The sequence below is a fragment of the Leopardus geoffroyi genome, chromosome C1 (assembly GCF_018350155.1).
Source record: "Leopardus geoffroyi isolate Oge1 chromosome C1, O.geoffroyi_Oge1_pat1.0, whole genome shotgun sequence".
NCBI lineage: Eukaryota > Metazoa > Chordata > Mammalia > Carnivora > Felidae > Leopardus > Leopardus geoffroyi.
This window is the reverse complement of record NC_059328.1, coordinates 141,775,941-141,789,825: the sequence shown is the minus strand read 5'-3', so window position 1 is coordinate 141,789,825 and position 13,885 is coordinate 141,775,941.

The following is a 13,885-nucleotide window of genomic DNA, read 5'->3' as shown; positions in this document are numbered from 1 at the left end:
ACAATGATTTCAGGAGTAGATTCCTTACTGCCCCTTACCCATTTAGCCCATCCCCCCTCCCACAACCCCTCCAGTAACCCTCCTGTTTGTTCTCCATATTTATGAGTCTCTTCTGTTTTGTGCCCCTCCCGGTTTTTATATTATTTTTGTTTCCCTTCCCTTATGTTCTTCTGTTTTGTCTCTTAAAGTCCTCATATGAGTGAAGTCATATGATTTTTGTCTTTCTCTGACTGACTACTTTCGCTTAGCATAATACCCTCCAGTTCCGTCCACGTAGTTGCAAATGGCAAGATTCCATTCTTTTTGATTGCTGAGTGATACTCCATTGTATATATATACCACTTCTTCTTTATCTGTTCATCCATTGATGGACATTTGGGCTCTTTCCATACGTTGGCTATTGTTGATAGTGCTGCTATAAACATTGGGGTGCATGTGCATGTGTCCCTTCGAAACAGCACACCTGTATCCCTTGGATAAATGCCTAGTAGTGCAATTGCTGGGTCGTAGGGTAGTTCTATTTTTAGTTTTTTGAGAAACCTCCATACTGTTTTCCAGAGTGGCTGCACCAGCTTGCATTCCCACCAACAATGCAAAAGAGATCCTCTTTCTCCGCATCCTTGCCAACATCTGTTGTTGCCTGAGTTGTTAATGTAGCCATTCTGACAGGTGTGAGGTGGTATCTCATTGTGGTTTTGATTTGTATTTCCCTGATGATGAGTGACGTTGAGTATTGTTTCATGTGTCTGTTGGCCATCTGGATGTGTTCTTTGGAGAAGTGTCTCTTCATGTTTTTTGCCCATTTCTTCACTGGATTATTTGTTTTTTGGGTGTTGACTTTGATCAGTTCTTTGTAGATTTTGGATAATAACCCTTTATCTGATATGTCATTTGCAAATATATTCTCCCATTCTGTTGGTTGCCTTTTAGTTTTGCTGATTGTTTCCTTTGCTATGCAGAAGCTTTTTTATTTTGATGAGGTCCCAGTAGTTCATTTTTGCTTTTGTTTCTCTTGCCGCTGGAGAAATGTTGAGTAAGAAGTTGCTGCAGCCAAGATCAAAAAGGTTTTTGCCTGCTTTCTCCTCAAGGATTTTGATGGCTTCCTGTCTTACATTGAGGTCTTTCATCCATTTTGAGTTTATTTTTGTGTATGGTGTAAAGAAAGTGGTCCAGGTTCATTCTTCTGCATGTCGCTGTCCAGTTTTCCCAACACCTCTTGCTGAAAAGATTGTCTATTCCATTGGATATTCTTTCCTGCTTTGTCAATGATTAGTTGGCCATACATTTGTGGGTCCATTTCTGGGTTCTCTATTCTGTTCCCTTGATCTGAGTGTCTGTTCTTGTGCCGGTACCATACTGTCTTGATGATTACAGCTTTGTAGTGTAGCTTGAAGTCCGGGATTGTGATGCCTCCAGCTTTGGTTTTCTTTTTCAAGATTGCTTTGGCTATTTGGGGTCTTTTCTGATTCCATACTAATTTTATGATTGTTTGTTCTAGCTCTGAGAAGAATATTGGTGTTATTTTGATAGGGATTGCATTGAATATGTAGATTGCTTTGGGTAGTATCAACATTTTACCAATATTTGTTCTTCCTATCCAGGAAGGAAATTATTCACCACAACCAAGTGGGATTTATACCTCAGATCCAGGGTTGGTTCAGTATCTGCAAAACAACTAACGTGATTCATCATATCAATAAAATAAAGAACAAGAACCATATGCTCATCTCAATAGATGCAAAGAAAGCATTTGACAAAATACAGCATCCTTTCTTGATAAAAACCCTCAAGAAAGTAGGGATAGAAGGAGCATACCTCGAGATCATAAAAGCTATATATGAATGACCCAATGCTAATATAATCCTCAATGGGGAAAAACTGAGAGCTTTCCCTCTAAGGTCAGGAACGAGACAGGGATGTCCACTCTTGCCACTGTTATTCAACATAGTATTGCAAGGCTTAGCCTCTGCAATCAGACAACACAAAGAAATAAAAGGCATCTAAATCAGCCAGGAGGAGGTCAAACTTTCACTCTTTGCAGATGACATGATACCCTATATGGAAAACCCAAAAGATTCCACCAAAAAACTGCTAGAATTGATTCATGAATTCAGCAACGTTGCAGGATATAAAAATCAACGCACAGAAATCGGTTGCATTCCTATACACCAACAATGAAGCAACGAATAGAAATCAAGGAATCGATCCCATTTATAGTTGCATCAAAACCCATAAAATACCTAGGAATAAATCTAACCAAAGGGGCTTTTTTTAGTTAGAAAGATGCATTTAAAGTTTCTCCATGTCCTTTCATGGTTTCATAGCTCGTTTCTTTTTAGTGCTGAATAATATTCCATTGTCTGGGTGTGTCATAGATTATTTATCCATCATCTCTCATAAAGGATGTACTTTTAAATTAATAAGTTATTCTTAATTTGAAGTGCAGTCACAGAAGGTAACTAGGCTTTACAAGGCAGTGTTCTCTGGGTCCATGTTTCTCTATCCTTACTGTATTTTCCCAAATAGTATCTCTACTTTTGTTCTTTTCCTTCGTTGTTCGTGGTTGCACAAGTTTGTTATGCAACCAGTGTTGTATGGGGTATGGAGAGAATTAGGTTCAACCCATTTTTAAGTTTTCTTAACTTTTCTTTTTTTCCAGGGTTATTGTTAACCATGTTTCTCTGAGATAGAACTTAAAGCAAATGAAACAGTAGCATGTAGACATTTCAGTTCCTCTTCTTCTATTTTAGACTCCAGGAAAGGGAGAGAGATGGGGAGGAGAGGGAGGAAGGATGGGGAAGTTGTCATTTGATTCCAATTCACTTGATACTGGCAAAGAAATGAGTGCCCTCTGAGTAGATGTGACATGTCAGAGTATTGAGGCTGGTGAGAGGGTGAGGACATAGCAGAGCCACTCCTAGAGGGTTCTGTTTTGGAGAGTGGTTTGGGTCTTTGTTACATTTTGGACAACTGACATGAAGCGTTTCTCATTCAACTGATGATGGTGTTTGTGATGAGACAGTGATGACAGAAGCTGGGATGATGAGTTCTAGCTGCCAGGCATTTACCAGGCTGAGGTTTCTGGACTCCATCTGCTCCATGGAGATATGTCATCTACCTTCTATGGTGTTTTGCATCCTAGTTTGATGTATAAATATTAGTATTAAAGATGTTTTTCGTCTGGGTGCAGACTTTCTATTTAAGCTCTAACATTCTTAGCTAATTTTTTTTTGCCTATTCTAAATTAATTTGGGGGGATTTATATTTTTATAATATATTATTTTGATTAATAAACATGCCTTTTAAAAATTTCTTTAATGTTTGTTTTTGGGAGAGAGAGAGAGAGAGAGAGAGAGAGAGAGAGGAAGAGGGGCAGAGAGTGGGAGACACAGAAAGCAAAGCAGGCTCCAGGCTCTGAGCTGTCTGCACAGATCCGGAGGCGGGGCTTGAACTCACGAACTGTGAGATCATGACCTGAGCCGAAGTCAGATGCTTAACCAACTGAACCACCCAGGCGCGCCCCAGTTAATAAACATATCTTTGATCTTTATAATCTTTAGACACAATAATGTACATTTTTATTTATTATTTTCACAGCAGCACTGAACCAGATGTGAAGTCATTAAAAAGCATCTTAGGTCATTAAAGGGAGAGAGGTCTCTTGTGAATGAGCCTTATCCCCAAAACAATTCTACCCCACATTTCGTCCATTTATCCTGCCTCCTTGTCCCCAGCGCAAGTAGGATTTGAGATTTCAGATGTTCTTCTTGATGCTTTGCTGATTAACTATTATATCATGATTCTATGGTGATTATAATAACACTTTCTCAAGTAAAAGCTCATGCATAAACCAGTGGGAGAATAGGGGGGGTCCTGATTAGCCAATGGTCCCTTCTGATATGCCAAAATTCACCTTAGATGAACATTTTTACTATGCTTATATTTGTGATTAGTCTTAGTCTTCTTCCAAGGGTAAAACCAACACTGTCTTTGGCTTTTTTTTTTCTGATTATTTTTTTGAAAACTTAAATACTAGCCAGTTTCATAACCAATTTTTTTTTTTTTTTGCCACATCAGTCCATTAGACCTCTCATTTAATTACCAATCAAATGGGGGCGCCTGGGTGGCGCAGTCGGTTGAGCGTCCGACTTCAGCCAGGTCACGATCTCGCGGTCCGGGAGTTCGAGCCCCGCGTCGGGCTCTGGGCTGATGGCTCAGAGCCTGGAGCCTGTTTCCGATTCTGTGTCTCCCTCTCTCTCTGCCCCTCCCCCGTTCATGCTCTGTCTCTCTCTGTCCCAAAAATAAATAAAAACGTTGGAAAAAAAAAAATTTTAATTACCAATCAAATGACCTATGGTACATGAATCCTGGGGTTCTCAATATTATCTTTTTCATTATGGATATATCAATTACTTTTGAATAAACTATGAGCTTCGACCGCTAGGCCCCAAAAAAGAGATGCTCAGCTCTATTCTTTTAATTTAATAAAGAATTTCTAGAATTGCCTTGCAGAAATTTTATTAAGGATCTTAAACTCACCCTGGACTTGCCACATGGAATTTAACTTCGTCAGTTTAGCTGTCCCATCCACAAAGCTGACTCAAGATATATGAGTTGCTAGCATGGAGGATAGATTTATCATTGTACCCCTCTCTACTTCGACCATCTGATCTTGGCAACAGAATTAAGGGAAAACAAGCATTTGATGTAGAAAATATTTCCATAATGACAGAATAAATAATTTCAGAATTGGCTTATTAGTATTGGGGGTTTAAATTCATTTATTCATTACACAGAGATTTATTATGGACTTACTATGTGCCAGGTTCTATTCTAGGTACTTGAAATAGAGTGGGATCTCATGGAGTTTACTGCCCAGTAAGGGCAGATTATAATAAAATGTAAATAATATGATGTCAGAAGACATGGATAAAAATAAAACAGGGTATGGCTTAGATGGCAGGTAGCTGGGGGTGGCCAGGAATTATTGACTGGCCCTCCAGTCTGATTACAGGAGCATATAACTGCAGTTGTCTGGGAGGAAGTGACCCTGCGTCTGACCACAGCATCAAGGCTTTCCAAATGAAGAGTCCTCACATATCAGGGTCATGAATGGGGTGACTTCATCAGGAATTTGGCAGCTTGGTGAGAAGGGTAGACAATAGAGCATAGAGATAAAAGCCAACCCTTGGACAGACTTGGGTTTGACACCATTGACGAGTTGTGTGACTGAGGTCACCTTATTAAATTTCTCAGAGTCTCATTTCCTCAACAGTCAAGTGGGAATTATAAAGGAACCAACATTTATTTCATATTTAGAGTGTCCCAAGCTCAGGACTAAGTGCTTTACTATGTAATTTTATTTGACAAGCACACTTCTAGCAAAGTACTGTTATTATGTCCACTTGAACCGTGAGCAGGCTGAGGTGTGACCTGAGGTTACCCAGCTGTGGTGACAGACAGTACTGTCGGAGAAGTTACCCTGGGAGCTCTTTGTGGTGTTTGATTTTGTTTTTGTTTTCCCAGCAAGCTGGCTGAGACTAGAAGCTTCTCTTTCCCTAAGTGAGGAGCATTCTTCATAGACTTAATTCCCCACCGGGACCACGAACTCCAGGTACTAGGGAAGTGGGCAGCTGGCATTTCCTGGCACTTCTCTAAACAGATGGCCTTAAGCTCAGATAATTTGGACTTGAACCAACATGTTTATTCCATGTGAGGTCACTCTCATGTTACCTCATAAATCCCTCTCCCAGTGCATGAGAGAGTTGCACTGGTTGCCCAATGCCTCTCTGTTTAATGTTGTTAGAATGGAGACTGTGTACCCACAGACTCTTTTGCCTGGAATTTCTGGGTGGCACCAAAGGACATTTCCTAGTAAACCTTTTGTAGGACAATGGTTTATTTTTCTGGGGAACCAGAAATCAAACTCAGATCCGTGTGGCACCAACGTTCTTAACAGCTGTGTCATAATCTATAACCCCTAGAATCTCTTGTAAGTTAGGTGAGATATAAAGTGAAACACTTAGGTTAGTACCTGACAGAAATTTTCCACAATTTAAAAAATAACTATTACAGTTGATCCTTGAGCAACACAGGTTTGAACTGCATGGGTCCATTTACATGCGGGATTTTTTTTCAATAAATACCGTTTTGTAAATGTATTTTCTCTTCCTTATGATTTTCTTAATAAAACTACCTCTTCTCTAGCTTCCTGTATTACAAGAATACAGTATATAATACATATAATGTACAAAATATGTGTTAATTGGCTGTTTATGTTATCAGTAAGGTTTTCAGTCAACAGTAGGCTATTTGTAGTTAAGTTTTGGGGGAGTTGAAGGTTATACATGCATATTCAACAATGCAGGGGGTGGCGCCCTTAACTCCTGCCATTGTTCAAAGATCAACCTTAGCTATTATTATTCTAGCCTCATATTATGACTACAAATTGATACTGCAAGAAGTTGTTTTGTTTTAATACAAATTAAACATGTTAATAGGATTCTGAGGAAACTGCCATCTTTTCTGTGCCCTGTTTTTGGTATTTCCAGGATGGCTAAAGGAAGAAAGAGACCAGTTTTCCATCAGGTTAATTACCTGGTGAACTTGTGCAGGACGACTGGGAAAGGAATGCTGCATTGCTTATAAATTAAACTATTATATTCATTGTGATCCCGTTGATGGGACTTTTGCCTTAGCAGACTTCCTCTGCATAAAGGATGAGGACGGGATTGTGTGGCCAGTGATAGGAAAGAAAAAGTGGTACAGGTCAAGTGAAGTCTTGGGATACCTGGAGATGTTTCTGTTTGCTTAAGCGGACATTGCCAGGGGGACTTCCATCTGGGAGCCAGACACCAGGGCACATGGCTCCTGTTCAGTACAGTTGCTTGGCCAGCTGTGCACATTGGAGGCAGAGGCAAGCAAGAAAGGAGAAAACAAGATAGGCATTGTACAGAGCAGTTTCCAATCAAAGAACAGTTTTCATGGGGGTCAGCGCTGCCGAGTGAGCGAGCGAATAGTGAAATATTTTAGCCACACGGAAGCAAGCTTTTTATTATTTTTTTTATTTTTATTTTTTAATTTTTTTTTCAACGTTTATTTATTTTTGGGACAGAGAGAGACAGAGCATACGGGGGAGGGGCAGAGAGAGGGAGACACAGAATTGGAAACAGGCTCCAGGCTCTGAGCCATCAGCCCCGAGCCCGACGCGGGGCTCGAACTCACGGACTGCGAGATCGTGACCTGGCTGAAGTCGGACGCTTAACCGACTGTGCCACCCAGGCGCCCCGAAAGCAAGCTTTTTAGAGAAGGGTGGGCAGATGGATCTTTTCTCAGATTGTACCTTCAGTCACAGGAGGCATAAAATAAACTGACCTAATAAAAACTATGACATTGCATAGCAGTGTGAATGTAATTGAGTCGTACACTTAAAAATGGTTTAAATGGGTAAGCCTGGGTGTCTCGATGGGTTAAACATCTGACTCTTTGATTTGGGCTCAGGTCAGGATCTCACTGTTGTGAGATCAAGCCCTGCATCGGCTCTGCACTGGGCATGGAGCCTGCTTGAGATTCTCTTTCTCCCTCTCCCTCAGCCTCTCCCCACAATGCATGTGCGCGCGCTCTCTCTCTCTCTCTGTCTCTCAAAAAAAGGTTTAAGTGGAAAATTTTATGTTGCATATATTTTTTACATTAAATTAATTCATAAATTTAAAAAATTAATAACATAATAAACCAAAAGCCATCGAGTTACAGACACTTAGGGGCAATAGCATACTGTGTGAATTAGATATCCGTAAAGCTCTTCAAAAAAAGCTATGGAGAGCCCTCTTCTCCTGCAGTTATAAGTTCATTTTACTTTAGTTTTCCAAAGGGTTTGTCACACAGGCTACTCAGTAAACACCAAGACTTTGATATAACAGGAACCAGGTAAATCTCAAGGTGGTAGGTACCTATGCGAACACAGATGAGACACTTTATTTCTAGCATTTTGGACAATGCAATCAGTTGAAGGAGAAAAATAATTGACTGAAACACAGGGCTTATGTATTTATTATGAGACTCTCCTTTTTTTATTCCTCAATAGCCGAGTACTGTGTGTTACTCTGTACTCGGCCTAACAAAGCTGTGCTTGTAAAAATCTCATCAATACAGGATCTGACAGGATCAGACAATAGACTTTTGCTAATTAATATTTAATGGGCCTATGGATTTTTCCTCAGCAGCTGGAGTGCTAAATAATAGTCAATTAGCAAATGTGTTAATTAACTCTAATTACATAGCACATGAGCTTCTCCAAGGATTTTTCCTTTACAGATTTACACATGAATGTTCCACCACTCTTCTTCAACACACCAGGCAGCTAATTAATTGATAAGTAATAATTCTTTCTTCTCTCTAAAACATGTATTTAAAAATAAAACCCAGTTTAATGCTTGATGACTTTTAGAAGTGACATTTAAGTGTGTAAGATGAATCTGATGTCTGCTTTTTAAGTAGGCTTCTCTTAATCACTAGGAAGTTTTTCATTCGTGTGTGAATGAGGAAGAGGGGGAGAGCATTTTGAGTTTCGTGTATATGTGCATATGGTGTGCATGAGAGAAAGAGAGGGGAAGGAAGAAAGATGAAAGGAGGGGAGGAGGGAAGGGAGAGAAGGAGCAAGGCAGTGAGGGAGAACACAGGGAATAGAAAGAGAAAGACAGGGGTAGGGAAGGAGCAAGAGGGGAAGAGAAGGAAGGAGAGAAAAAGAGAGAGGGAGCACGGGGAGAGAAAGGAAGAAAGAAGAAAGGAAGAAAAATGAACTGAAAAATATAAAGGAGGCAGGTCCTTTATGAGGAGTCAGGATATGCCTCGTTTGACTTGCAGTATGCAAAATTGTGAAGTCCGGGAGCAAGGGTAATCAATATGTACCATGCAATTAACAGTAATCTTCTGAGCTTCGTGTGCCAGTTAAAGAAAAGGCTTCTGAACATTGTATAGTGTCTGCCACTGGGGATAGAGAATGCTCTGAGGAGAGGCATTAGCATAGCAGCTTTGCACATGGTCTGGCATGAGTTGAGAGATCAAAGGCGGGGGATGGCAGCAGCCTTCTCTGGGGGAGCCCGCAGCTCTGCCACCATTTCGGTGCCGGAGGACGTGGCTGCTGCTCGTGGCTGCTGCTCAAGGCATTCATAGGGAAACCCTCGAAGGGGACTCTGAGGGAAGAAAGTTGTTTTTTTCAAATAAGAGAATGGTCATGGAATCTCGTTCAAACGTGCTACTCATTTGAAGAACTGTGTGTCACGAAGCCTGCGTTAACTCTCAGTTCACTGCTGTGAGCCTGTGCTAAGACCCTTAAATGTTGGTTAGCTGTAAAGAATGTTTAGGGGAAAAAAATGTTAAAATTGATTCTTCAAGTTGGACCTGTTTGATCATTTCAGTAAGGCTCAGAGGGGCCGCCAGCTTCGAGCAAGGATACCCTGCCTTCTTCCTCTCTCATGGCATCAGTTACCAAGTTCTCATTGAGAACAATAAAGAAACAGAGAACAATGCAGTCTCATGAAAGTGCACACTGAAAAATGCCAAGCTTTGCTTACCTGTTTACTGTACTGAGAGACAGTGATGTTCATCATTTTCTTGGCTTGCAGGAAGTGGTGCCTTAGAAGCATGTGTGTGCTTGTGAGTTACCAACACTCTGAATATCTAACAAATAGTATACTGGTTCTCATGGTCCAGGACCCTGTCTCCTGTGTTCTGTTGTGTTTTGGGCACCTGGTTGAAAGCCATGTTTGGAGAGGACCTATCGGGAGGCCTTGAGGCCATGGAGGGCAGTGGTGTTCAAGACAAGGCTGGAAACCTATCTGGGAGAATCTGGCAACATAAAAAATGCAGGTCTGGGGACAGCAGGCATGAAGCTGCAGGCCTCTTGTATCGGAAAACTCGCTGCCTGCCTCTCATCCCCTCGGCTTTCCTCTTTCTTCCAGCAGTTGCTTCAGCCTGGCTGCAGTGGGTGTGACTTGGAGGCTCCTGGCCTCCGCCGTATCACTAGTCAGCTCACGTTCTGTTCAGGCGGACCTCCGTGGGGGCCCAGGCAGCCTGCACAAACCTGGCAGTGTGCAGCAGTTTACAGCTCTGGAGCACCCCCTTCGGTCTTTGAGTGCTCTCTGGAACTGGGACTTGGCCTTCCTGACTTATTACCAGCTTGGCACCGTGACCTTGCACTGGCTTTCCCACCTTCCCAGCTTCACCTCCCCCAAGCCCCAGCTCCCATCCTTGGGATCACTACCTGCACTCAAGCTCTTGTCTCAGGCTGGGCTTTGTGGGGAACCTAGGCTGTGACAGTTCCATTCTAGAAGTCATGTTGAAGCAATGACTGAAAACACAGAAGTGAGGACTCAGGGAATGTGTTCTCCAGACTGCAAGGAAATGGCAGGGAGATAAAAACCAGCCAGGTAGTGCATGTTTTGAAGCTAGTACCCTGGGCCTGAAGGAAAAAGGAATGTAGACTTCTAGGGCGGTCTTTTAGGGTCCTTTCAATCTCTGAACTAGAAACCTTGCAGCGGCTGCGTGGGTGGGAACAAAGCCTGTGTCAGGAAAATCCCTTAGAGACATTATTTAGTCTATCCACCTGGCAGAGTCTTCCCATTGCCAAAGAAAAGGGAAGTACAGTGTTTACTCTTGTAGCTTGGACTTGAATGGGATAAATGCTTGGAGCAAAAGATGACTTCTAAAAGTGAGGAAACTTAAAAATGAGAGATCACCGTTCACTTTCTTCTTGTTTTCTCTGCCACAAGTATAAATCCTACCCTAGTGTCATTGCAAAGGGGATGTGGCTGTTATTTCAGTTAGCAAATAACTGTAGAGTCCTGAATTAGTTCTCTGTTTCTGCTGTAACAAATCACCACAAACACTGTGGATTAAAACAACAGTTTTATCTCACAGTTCTGTAGGTCAGAGGTCTGATGGGTGTTACTAGGCTAAAGTCAGGGTTTCGGCAGAGCTGAAAAAAGCTCTAGGGAGAATTGTTTTCTTGCCTTTTCCAGCTTCTAGGGGGTTCCTACATTTTTTTTTTTTTTTTTTTTTTTTTGCTTGGGTGTTCTTTCTTTTATCCTCAAAGTTAGCACTGATGGCTGAGTCCTTCTCACATCACATTATTCTGGCCTCTTCTGCCCCCCTCTCCCATTTTTAAGGACTCTGTAATTACATTGGCCCACTAGTATAACTGAGAATAATCTCCCTATCTTAAGATCAACTGATTAGCAGCCTTAATTCCTATTTGCTGTGTAACAGAACACATTCGAAAGTTCTAGGAATTAGGATGTGGACATTTTTGGAGTGGCCATTATACTGCTTACCCTAAGGCCTTTCTGAAACCTAATTTACAGACTGAAAATTTTCTCTAGATAGGAAGTCCCCAAACTGGCATTGGGGTCTGACTTCTTCAAGGTTCAACTCAAATATCTTCCATTTAAATCCTACCTTGAATCCATACAGGTAGAAACAATCCTTCCCTTTATACAGCTTCTACAATATTTTGTATATGCCTTTGACATAGCACTTAGACGCATATACAGACACTTAATATACTGTAAATTGTTCTCTCCTTTCTTAATAGACTAAGATCAGGGAGTTGTCAAATTATGTTTACAGCCCTAGCTCACAGGTGAAGAAATGAAGGATGGTCAACATCCACAACTCTTCCCTGAACTGAATGACAGTGGGAACTCAAGGAAAGTCCTTGTAATGCATCTGCGACGTTAACAGTTATTAAGTGGAGCACATGGTACTGTACGTTGAGCCATAGTTCAAAAAGAGACCACAGAGAGAATGAAATAGAGAAGTTTGTTACTCACAGGTCCTGGAGGAAGTCCCCAGCACGCACACAGGGGGAGCACACGGGAAGGTGGGGGGCACACAGGAGGTCAAGGTGAAGTGCAGATGGGGAGATTAATAAGACTTGAGTCACATCCCTTTATTAGGGTCTGTGGGTGGAGTCTTTGGGATTCCTGGATTAAGAATGGATTGGTCAGTTCAGATTAAAAGAGCAGGACTTGGTAAGCCCCATGGCGATCTTATCTAAGGTATGCACGAGGAGAAGGTGCTGGGTGGTGGGGACTCTTGATCACAAGGGCTATTGGGGAAGTTATCCCAGGGACTTATACTTGCTTATAACTCTGTGGGCTGTTGCCCTAGGGCCTGTGCTTGTATGAGGGGCTGGTGTCAGTTTAAGGTCCATACAGACCGCTGAACCAAACAGCATGGATGCCAAGGCAGCTATACCATGGAGTAGCTTAGCTAAATTCTCGGCAGACCCACATCCCGGACCTAAAGCTTCTTTATGGGAGGAACTGCATTTTCTCACCTTCATATGTATTTACACACAGAGACTAATGCCTTTTGCCACTTGCTCATGGTGGAATAGAAGGACATTTATTTAATCTTTTAGGCTTCCTATTTCCTACCTATAAATTGAAGATGTTATTTCTCAAGATGTCTTTTAGGGTTCCTGGCAGCTCTAACATTCAGTGACTTAATTAAATATTGAGCCTGATAGAAATGAACTAAATTTCAATCTGGTCAAAAATACTGAATTTATATCTTACATTGACATGAGAGTTTCCTACAAACAACTCCTGGGACTAAATTTATCCTCATTTAGTTGAGGATGATAATCATGGAGTCACAGAAGGGCCGTATATACTTAAGTGAACTAACTGGCAGCCAGCCTTCTTATTCCCGGCTTAAGCTCTTCCTCCCAATCAGCTTGTGCAAGTGAGTAGGTGATGTAGAGGAAAGAAGTGCTTGGTGTGGGTGTGACATCTCATCAAAGGCTTCACAGAGGTGGGGAAGTCTACCTGCTTAGAGAGAAGAAAGGAAATACGTGGATGGGCAGAGAAGAGGTTGGAGATGTTCCATGAGATTATGACAAGAATTTCTCCTTCTTTCTTGCTTCACCTAAAGAAAAGAGCATTGTGGTTGCGATAGCTTTCCTGGTAAGCCTTTTTAGTGACCGGATTCCAAGAACTTCAATGTATATAGGCTATAGTTGATGATACTCTTTCTACCTCTATTACTGAGATGGGGAAGAGAAGAAGGGATAAGACAGTCCATCTAAAACCTCAAAAGAAAACTGTACATGAGAGAGCACATATTTTAGTAAGAGGACTGTCACTGAGATTGTAGATCCCATTATAGAAAAGTTAAGACCCTGTCACACACAAGGATTTCATTGCTGTTTGCACCTGTGTCACATGCAGACATGCATCATCATATAACTGGCATTATTTGAAGCCATCCTTATTGTATTTAAGAGAGCAAGGATAGAGATGAGGGCAAGTCTCATAAAGTTTCATAATCAGGCTCAATTAAAACTAGAGAAATGTAGGAGTTTGGAGCAGCAGAAATGCATAGTGAACAGATCGAGAAATGGATTTCTTCCAGGTTGTACATTCTTTCTGATCACATTCTGAGGGGTATAACCTCGGACTAAAATAAGTGGAGTAAGTAGCTTCTGTAAAATGTGTTTTTATGATTACCAAAATGTCCAGTTTATGGTCTTAGTATAAAAATTCCTACCTTTTAGGCTATGTCATTAAAACACCTTGTAAGCTGAAATTTGAAAAAAAAAAAAGAAAACCAAAACTCCTTGTTTTAATACATATTCTTTTTTTTTTATTTTGTTTAATGTTTATTTATATTTGAGAGAGAGACAGAGCACGAGCAGAGAATCCTAAGCAGGCTTCAGGCTCTGAGCTGTCAGCACAGAGCTGGACATGGGGCTCGAACTCACAAACCGTGAGATCATGACTGGAGCTGAAGTTGGATGCTCAATCGACTGAGCCACCCAGGAACCCTAATACAAATATTCTTAAGGAAGAGTCTATATAAAATAAATAAGATTAATTGGTTT